We start from the raw sequence: 10,000 nt of genomic DNA, 5'->3' as shown, positions 1-10,000 counted from the left end.
TCGATCTACGTTCCCATCCTCACCTATGGTCATGAGCTTTGGGTCATGACCGAAAGGATAAGAACACGGGTACAAGTGGCCCAAATGAGTTTCCTCCGCCGGGTGGCGGGTCTCTGCCTTAGAGATAGGGTGAGAAGCTCTGCCATCCGGGAGGAACTCAAAATAAAGCTGCTGCTCCTCCACATGGAGAGGAGCCAGATGTGGTGGTTCGGGCATCTGGTCAGGATGCCACCCGAACGCCTCCCTAGGGAGGTGTTTAGGGAACGTCCAACTGTTAGGAGGCCACGGGGAAGACCCAGGACACGTTGGGAAGATTATGTCTCCCGGCTGGCCTGGGAACGCCTCGGGATCCCCCGGGAAGAGCTAGACGAAGTGGCTGGGGAGAGGGAAGTCTGGGCTTCCCTGCTTAAGCTGCTGCCACCGCGACCCCACCTCGGAAAAGCGGAAGATGATGGATGGATGGATGGATGGTATAATATGAAAACGATGTTACTAATGCTGTTACTTTTACCGGTAACGAGTAATCTAATAACTTTTATGTACGCTACAACGCTGTTACGATGCGTTTTATGTAATCTGGCATGCTACTTTTGATGTGATTGTATGTCAACAAGACAGCGTTAGAAGCACAAAAGGGTTAGTGCAGGTAATATCTTTTTACTAATGAAAGCAACCCCCGGAAGTAATTATGAACACGATATCAAATAGAAAGAGGCCTCATCCACACGCGAACAAAAACATTCAACAGAACTATCTTAACTGCCACTGCTAAGCTAAAAAATACAGCTGAACTATTCTGCTATGTCTGGGCGCTGAAGTCTCACGTCACTTGGCAAAAGGCACAGCTTTTTAAAGACACACACACACTCTGCTCTCATGAAATGTCTCTCAACTGCATATGCTAGATATTTAAAACTTTTCTTTTTCAAGTAACACATTAATTACAAACCCCGTTTCCATATGAGTTGGGAAATTGTGTTAGATGTAAATCCAAACGGAATAATTTTTTTTTACAAATAATAATTAACTTAGAATTTCATGGCTGCAATACGTGCCAAAGTAGTTGGGAAAGGGCATGTTCACCACTGTGTTACATCACCTTTTCTTTCAACAACACTCAATAACCGTTTGGGAACTGAGGAAACTAATTGTTGAAGCTTGGAAGGTGGAATTCTTTCCCATTCTTGTTTTATGTAGAGCTTCAGTTGTTCAACAGTCCGGGGTCTCCTCTGTCGTATTTTACGCTTCATAATGCACCACACATTTTTGATAGGACTGCAGGCCGGCCAGGAAAGTACCTGCACTCTTTTTTTATGAAGCTGAACACGTGCTGAATGTGGCTTGGCATTGTCTTGCTGAAATAAGTAGGGGCGTACATGAAAAAGTCGGCACTTAAATGGCAGCAAATGTTGTTCCAAACAGATGGGTAACTTACAGATGTGTAAGTTACCCATGCCTTGGGCACTAATGCACCCCCATACCATCACAGATGCTGGCTTTTGAACTTTGCGTCGATAGCAGTCTGGATGGTTCGCTTCCCCTTTGGTCCGGATGAAACGGTGTCCAATATTTCCAAAAATAATTTGAAATGTGGGCTCGTTAGACCACAGAACGCCTTTCCACTTTGCAACAGCCCATCTTAGATGATCTCGGGCCCAGAGAAGCCGGCGGCGTTTCTGGATGTTGATAATTGGCTTTCGCTTTGCATAGTAGAGCTTTAACTTGCACTTACAGATATAGCAACAAACTGTATTTAGTGACAGTGGTTTTCTGAAGTGTTCCTGAACTCATGTGGTGATATCCTTTAGAGATTGATGTCGGTTTTTGATACAGTGCCGTCTGAGGGATGGAAGGTCACGGTTATTCAATGTTAGTTTCCAGACATGCCGCTTACGTGGAGTGATTTCTCCGGATTCTCTGAACCTTTTGATGATATCATGGAGCGTAGATGTTGAAATCCCTAAATTTCTTGCAATTGCACTTTGAGAAACGTTTTTCTTAAACTGTTTGACTATTTGCTCACGCAGCTGTGGACAAAGGGGTGTACCTCGCCCCATCCTTTCCTGTGAAAGACTGAGCATTTTTTGGGAAGCTGTTTTTATACCCAATCATGGCACCCACCTGTTCCAAATTAGCCTTCACACCTGTGGGATGTCCCAAATAAGTGTTTGATGAGCGTTTCTTAACTTTATCAGTATTTATTGCCACCTTTCCCAACTTGTTTGTTGCGTGTTGCTGGCATCAAATTCTAAAGATAATGATTATTTGCACCAAAAAAATGTTTATCAGTTTGAACATCAAATATGTTGTCTTTGTAGCATATTCAACTGAATATGGCTTGAAAAAGATTTGCAAATCATTGTATTCTGTTTATATTTACATCTAACACAATTTCCCAACTCATATGGAAACGGGGTTTGTACTTAATTTAATAATTATTTACATTTATGAAAGAGTAATTCTGTTTGTAATTGAATTTTTAGTCAGGTAACGACTATAATTATTCCTTTTTTAAAATAGATTCTCCAAACATTGTTAATTGATAAACTGTTTTATCAGGATATGGTGTATTTGCTCTTGCATCAATTTAAAAAAGTTCTTTTGTGGTCAAGTACCGAGGGAAGTTCATCTCAAGACATGAGCGGGACAAGAGACAGAAACCCTCTATAAATATCTTTACTATTTATCTGGCATTATATGCTCATAATGTTAACAACAAAAAGTGCTGATAATGTTATAATTAATAAGTTCTAACATTATTTTTATGTGTTTTGTTGCAGACACCAACTGTTGATGTTCTATCTCAACATTCTCCAGATTCATGTGAGCGATAAACCGACTTCATCCCTCCAACAGGTTATTTCTTGACTATTTTACTATCCATCCATCCATCCATTTTCTACTACCTGTCCCTTTTTTGGGTTGGCGGGGTGTGCTTGAGCCTATCTGAGCTGCATTCGGGCGGAAGGCGGAGTGCACCCTGGACAAGTCGCCACCTCATTACACGGCCAACACAAATAGACAACATTTACACTCACATTCACACACTAGGGCCAATTAAGTGTTGCCAATCAACCTATCCCCAGGTGCATGTCTTTGGAGGTAAGATGAAGCCGGAGTACCCGGAGGGAACCCACGCAGTCACGGGGAGAACATGCAAACTCCACACAGAAAGATCACGAGCCCAGGATTTAACTCAGGACTACTCAGGACCTTCGATTTGTGACGCACATGCACTAACCCCTGACCCACCGTATTGCCCTATATCTGCTAAAAACTTGACACAACCTATACTTCAAAAGACATTTAATCCTTTTAACCTCTCACAGATCAGTTTATATGACAACATTTTTTAAGCGTACATCCATGTTAGTCTGTGGAATTTACAACTCATGTTTAGCAAAACAGGAGATGTTACAGGTCAGCAACATGAATTCTATATGTGATCACTTGTCATGTACTCATATTGTTTGAACTAAAAAAGACTTCAGTGTGTTTCATATAAGGTCCTCATATTTTTCTGAACCACATTAGTGTGTGTTACAATGTTTAATTCAAAGCTTTAAAATGAGTGTTTCAATCCAGGTCCTCATATTTTCTGAACCACATTTTAGTGAATGTTACATTCTTAAATAATAGTCTAAGAGCTAAAACGCTATAATAATCTTTACTGTTTATGTAGAATTATATGATCAGAATATTATCAACCAAAAGTGGTTGTTAATGTTATAATTAATTAGTTCTGACATTATATTTTTGTGTTTTGTTGCAGACACCAACTGTTGGGGTTCTATCTCAACATTCTCCAGATTCAGATGTGAGCGATAAACCGACTTCATCCCTCCAACAGGTTATTACAAGTCTATTTTTACTATATCTGCTCTAAATGTGACCCAACCTATATTTTGAAAGACATTTATTAATTTTAATCTCTCACAGATCAGTTTATATGACAACATTTTCGTAAGGGTACATCCATGTTAGTCAGTAAGGAGTTTGGAACTCATGTTTAGCAAAACAGGAGATGTTACAAGTCAACAACATACATTCTACATGTGACCCCTCGTCATGTCCTTATATTGTTTGAACCAAGAAAGACTTAGGTGTGTTTCATATAAGGTCCTCATATTTTCTAAACCAGATTAGTGTGTGTTACAATGTTAATGTCCAAGCTTTAAAATGTGTGTTTCAATTCAGGTCCTCATATTTTCTGAACCAGATTTTAGTGTGTTTTATATTCTTAGTTAATTGTCTAAGAGCTGAAACTCTGTAATAATCTTTACTATTTATCTGGCATTGTATGCTCAGAGTTTTATCAACAAAAAGTGCTGATAATGTTATAATTAATTAGTTCTGACATTATATTTTTGTGTTTTGTTGCAGAAACCAACTGTTGAGGTTCCATCTCAACATTCTCCAGATTCAGATGTGAGCCATTAACTGACTTCATCCCTCCAACAGGTTATTACATGTCTATTTTTACTATATCTGCTCTAAATTTGACCCAACCTATATTTTGAAAGACATTTATTTATTTTAATCTCTCACAGATCAGTTTATATGACAACTTTTTCGCAAGGGTACATCCATGTTAGTCAGTAGAAAGTTTAGAACTCATGTTTAGCAAAACAGGAGATGTTACAAGTCAACAACATAAATTCTACATGTGAGCACTCGTCATGTCCTTATATTGTTTGAAGCAAGAAAGACTTAGGTGTGTTTCATATAAGGTCCTCATATTTTCTGAACCTGAAAATGTGTGTTACAATGTTAATGTCAAAGCTTTAAAATGAGTGTCTCAATTCATGTCCTCATATTTTCTGAACCAGATTTTTGTGTGTGTTACATTCTTAACAAATTGTCTAAGAGCTGAAACTCTGTAATAATCTTTACCCTTTATCTGGCATTGTATGCTCAGATTTTTATCAACAAAAAGTGGTGAGAATGTTATAATTAATTAGTTATGACATTATATTTTTGTTTTTTGTTGCAGAAACCAACTGTTGAGGTTCTATCTCAACATTCTCTAGATTCAGATGACAGCCATAAACCGACTTCATCCCTCCAACAGGTTATTACATGTCTATTTTTACTATATCTGCTCTAAATTTGACCCAACCTATATTTTGAAAGACATTTATTAATTTTAATCTCTCACAGATCAGTTTATATGACAACATTTTCGTAAGGGTACATCCATGTTAGTCAGTAGGGAGTTTGGAACTCATGTTTAGCAAAACAGGAGATGTTACAAGTCAACAACATAAATTCTACATGTGAGCACTCGTCATGTCCTCATATTGTTTGAACCAAGAAAGACCTAGGTGTGTTTCATATAAGGTCCTCATATTTTCTGAACCAGATTAGTGTGTGTTAAAATGTTAATGTCAAAGCTTTAAAATGAGTGTTTCAATTCAGAAAATGCAGTGCCTCTTGTTTACAGCCGGTTTCTGCAGCGCTGTTTTCATTGATCAAAGTATTTTTTCGGTGGTCGTGTTTTTGGTACATAACTTGTAAATAGTGCGCAAATAATAGGCTATGTATATATAAATACATTCAAACCCCGTTTCCATATGAGTTGGGAAATTGTGTTAGATGTACATATAAACAGGATACAATGATTTGCAAAGAATTTTCAACCCCAATTCTGTTGAATATGCTACAAAGACAACATATTTGATGTTAAAACTGCTAAACATTTTTTTTGCAAAGAATTTAGGGATTTTACCATCTACGGTCCGTAAAATTATCAAAAGGTTCAGAGAATCTGGAGAAATCACTGCACGTAAGCGATGTACTGCATTAAAAACCGACATCAGTGTGTAAAAGATATCACCACATGGGCTCAGAAATAATTCAGAAAACCACTGTCAGTTACTACAGTTGGTCGCTACATCTGTAAATGCAAGTTAAAACTCTACTATGCAAAGCAAATGCCATTTATCAACAAGACAGAGGAACGCCGCGGGCTTCGCTGGGCCCGAGCTCATCTAAGATGGACTGATGCAAAGTGGAAAAGTGTTCTGTGGTCTGACGAGTCCACATTTCAAATTATATATGGAAATTGTGGACGTGGTGTTCTCCGGAACAAAGAGGAAAATAACCATCCGGCGCAAAGTTCAAAAGCCAGCATGTGTGATGGTATGGGGGTGTATTAGTGCCCAAAGCATGGGTAACTTACACATCTGAGAAGGCACCATTAATGCTGAATGGTCCATACAGGTTTTGGAGCAACATATGTTGTCATCCAAGCAACATTATCATGGACGCCCCTGCTTATTTCAGCAAAACAATGCCAAGCCACGTGTTACAACAGCGTGTCTTCGTAGTAAAAGAGTGCGAGTACTTTCCTGGCCCGCCTGCAGTCCAGACATGTCTCCCATCGAAAATGTGTAGCGCATTATGAAGCGTAAAACACGACAACTTAAGCTGTACATCAAGCAAGAATGGTAAAGAATTCTACTTTCAAAGCTTCAACAATTAGTTTCCTCAGTTCCCAAACGTTTATTGAGTGTTGTTAAAAGAAAATGTGATGTAACACAGTGGTGAACATGCCCTTTCTCAACTACTTTGGCACGTGTTGCAGCCATGAAATTCAAAGTTAATTATTATTTGCAAAAAAAAAAAAGTTTGAGTTTGAACATCAAATATGTTGTCTTTGTAATGCTTTCAATTGAATATGGGTTGAAAAGGATTTGCAAATCATTGTATTCAGTTTATATTTACATCTAACACAATTTCCCAACTTTTATGGAAACGGGGTTTGTATATATATTAGGGCTGGGCAATGATTAAAATTTTTAATCGAAGTTAATCGCACTATTTCTCTGATTAATCGCGATTAACTGCATTGTATACGCAAAGCCCAATAATGAATTCAAAAGTAGTGTGTAGTGCACCTTTATTGGAATATTCTCCCACATGAACAAAAGCGCCTAAACATTTGTCGTGCAAACACAATTTAAATCAGTCCTTGTTAAACAGTAGCAGTTAAATAGCAAATTTTATGAAAATCAACTCCAAAAATGTAAATACAAACATTTAAGCTTATTGCCACTGCCAGTTATTTAAGTTATCCTGTTTGTTATGGAAAATAAATATAATCTACATACAAATCTCTGAGCCACAATCATAACTTCTGAACACAGCAATTTCTGAGGTAACAGCAGAAACATTTTTTTTTATCAGGGATCTTATGTTTAAAAAACTTATATTATAGGTAGTGGGCTGTTTTAGGGAATTTTGGATCAAATTATCCTTACTAGCAATATTAATAATGTTGTGTTTATTCTGCGTAGTGCACTTAAAATAATTATGACCATATCTGTTTGCTTGGTGCTTTGATAAACTGAACGCATATACATGGTACTATATTGTGATGTTATGAGCCAGGGGAAAAAAGAACTACCCTACCCAGCATGCAACAGGAGTGACGAGCATGCGCGGTAGCCCGGTATAGGTTGTGTCGCCATGACGGCATCTTGTATGTTGTGATATGCACGCTCTGAAAGCAAACGTTAAGAACTCAGCCAACACTCCTCGTCTGCATTATTGATAAATAGACGGACAACACATACTCCGCTGCTTCACAAAGCACAATATGTTAAATGTTTACTTTTACAGTTTTCTAATTCTTCCTTTCAGATTGAAAGCAGGACAAATCGCTGGAAGTGGGTATGTCTCAAGCTTCTTCCACTTGGTCCACTCCAAAGCGGGGTAAATAAATAATCTACATCATTTACTAGAATATTATATTACGTTTTGCACCTTTTCACTGTATTATAGTCCTTATTCCTTCAGTAAGAAATTGTATTTTGTCTCCTTTATGACAACTGCAAAGGGGAAGAAGTGGAAGCAGTTGAATGACACATGTTGCATTTTGTAACTGGCAACAAAGTACCAGGTAAAAAAGATTGTGAAGCCTGCCTCCATAAAGAACTAGTAGCTCTACAGGACAGAGATTGGCTTGCCATCAAGTACTACATCCATAACAGAATTATATTAAAAAAAGGGAAAAAAAATGTTTTCCCACATCTTCTGTGGTAGTTTGAGTATGTTACCAGCAATTAAAAAAGCAAAATAAACAGCAAGCGTTTTGTATTTATTCCAGATAATTCTTAGCGACAAAATCCACAAAAACAATTCAGTTACACTTAGTTGACAATTACATGTTTACCCATGTTTCTTTTAAACTCTTCTTGGTTTTAGATTACAGTAGCATGGGATTGGGATTTTTTTTTAAAATGACAACACATCAACTAAACCAACTCAGGTGGTTTTGTTAAGTCTCTGATGTCATTAGCCTCATATGTCACATGAACCTGAAATCTTTAACACTCTGTGATGTCATGGTTGTCATATTTCACAAACTTGAAATCTTAAACACTCTGTGACGTCATGGTCATCATATGTCACCTAAACTTGAAATCTTAAACACTCTGTGACGTCATGGTCATCATATGTCACATAAACTTGAAATCTTAAACACTCTGTGACGTCATGGTCGTCATATGTCACATAAACTTGAAATCTTAAACACTCTGGTCTTCATTTGTCACCTAAACCTGACAAGTCCTCATATGTACCATAAAAATCAGGTTCAGAAAAAAACAAAAGAGTTGCAAAAATCTCAATAGACCACTGTGTTTCTAAAATTCTGGTTCACTAACCGTCTGAGTCCCAGGCCTGTAGGACCATTGGAAAGGCATGTCCCCATATGTCACGTTTTTGTCATAAGTCCTCATATGTCACCCAAACACGTATGTGTGTGTGTGTGCTGTGTGTGTGTGTGTGTGTGTGTGTGTGTGTGTGTGTGTGTGTGTGTGTGTGTGTGTGTGTGTGTGTGTGAGTGGGTGTGTGTGTGTGTGTGTGTACACTTTCTCCAAGCAGTGGATCTTCATCCTGCCCTTAGTGGGTGTGGGCTGAAACACACGTCACACACTGTGTGTGTGTGTGGTCTGAAACACATGTCACACACTGTCTGTGTGTGTGTGTGTGTGTGTGTGTGTGTGTGTGTGTGTGTGTGTGTGTGTGTGTGTGTGTACACTTTCTCCAAGCAGTGGATCTTCATCCTGCCCTTAGTGGGTGTGGGCTGAAACACACGTCACACACTGTCACACGCTGCGTGTGTGTGTGGTCTGAAACACATGTCACACACTGTCTGTGTGTGTGTGTGTGTGTGTGTGTGTGTGTGTGTGTGTGTGTGTGTGTGTGTGTGTGTGTGTGTGTGTGTGTACACTTTCTCCAAGCAGTGGATCTTCATCCTGCCCTTAGTGGGTGTGGGCTGAAACACACGTCACACACTGTCACACGCTGCGTGTGTGTGTGGTCTGAAACACATGTCACACACTGTCTGTGTGTGTGTGTGTGTGTGTGTGCGTGTGTGTGCGTGTGGGTGTGTGTGTGTGTGTGTGTACACTTTCTCCAAGCAGTGGATCTTCATCCTGCCCTTAGTGGGTGTGGGCTGAAACACACGTCACACACTGTGTGTGTGTGTGTGTGTGTGTGTGTGTGTGTGTGTGTGTGTGTGTGTGTGTGCACGTTCTCCAAGCAGTGGATCTTCATCCTGCCCTTAGTGGGTGTGGGCTGAAACACACGTCACACACTGTCACACGCTGTGTGTGTGTGTGTGTGTGTGTGTGTGTGTGTGTGTGTGTGAGTGGGTGTGTGTGTGTGTGTGTGTACACTTTCTCCAAGCAGTGGATCTTCATCCTGCCCTTAGTGGGTGTGGGCTGAAACACACGTCACACACTGTGTGTGTGTGTGTGTGTGTGTGTGTGTGTGTGTGTGTGCACGTTCTCCAAGCAGTGGATCTTCATCCTGCCCTTAGTGGGTGTGGGCTGAAACACACGTCACACACTGTCACACGCTGCGTGTGTGTGTGGTCTGAAACACATGTCACACACTGTCTGTGTGTGTGTGTGTGTGTGTGTGTGTGTGTGTGTGTGTGTGTGTGTGTGTGTGTGTGTGTGTGTGTGTGTGTGTGTGTGTGTGTGTGTGT

At 39.5% G+C, this 10,000-nt stretch overlaps 1 protein-coding gene and 1 long non-coding RNA gene across 7 annotated transcripts in view; one reads left to right on the top strand and one right to left on the bottom strand.

Moving 5' to 3' along the window:
• The window catches only part of LOC133539092 (uncharacterized), a 9,377-nt gene extending 1,291 nt beyond the window's left edge, over positions 1 to 8,086 (top strand). The window contains exons 3-7 of the long non-coding RNA XR_009803178.1: positions 2,781 to 2,856; positions 3,773 to 3,850; positions 4,384 to 4,461; positions 4,994 to 5,071; positions 7,645 to 8,086. This is a non-coding gene — a long non-coding RNA (uncharacterized LOC133539092). The remainder of the gene's footprint in view (positions 1 to 2,780; positions 2,857 to 3,772; positions 3,851 to 4,383; positions 4,462 to 4,993; positions 5,072 to 7,644) is intronic.
• The window catches only part of LOC133539091 (spectrin beta chain, non-erythrocytic 1-like), an 86,415-nt gene that overhangs the window by 49,355 nt on the left and 27,060 nt on the right, over positions 1 to 10,000 (bottom strand). The gene's annotated exons all lie outside the window — the stretch shown is intronic.

This window comes from Nerophis ophidion, linkage group LG20 (genome assembly GCF_033978795.1).
Source record: "Nerophis ophidion isolate RoL-2023_Sa linkage group LG20, RoL_Noph_v1.0, whole genome shotgun sequence".
NCBI lineage: Eukaryota > Metazoa > Chordata > Actinopteri > Syngnathiformes > Syngnathidae > Nerophis > Nerophis ophidion.
The sequence above is the reverse complement of the archived record's forward strand: the minus strand, read 5'-3'. Positions and strand labels throughout refer to the sequence as shown.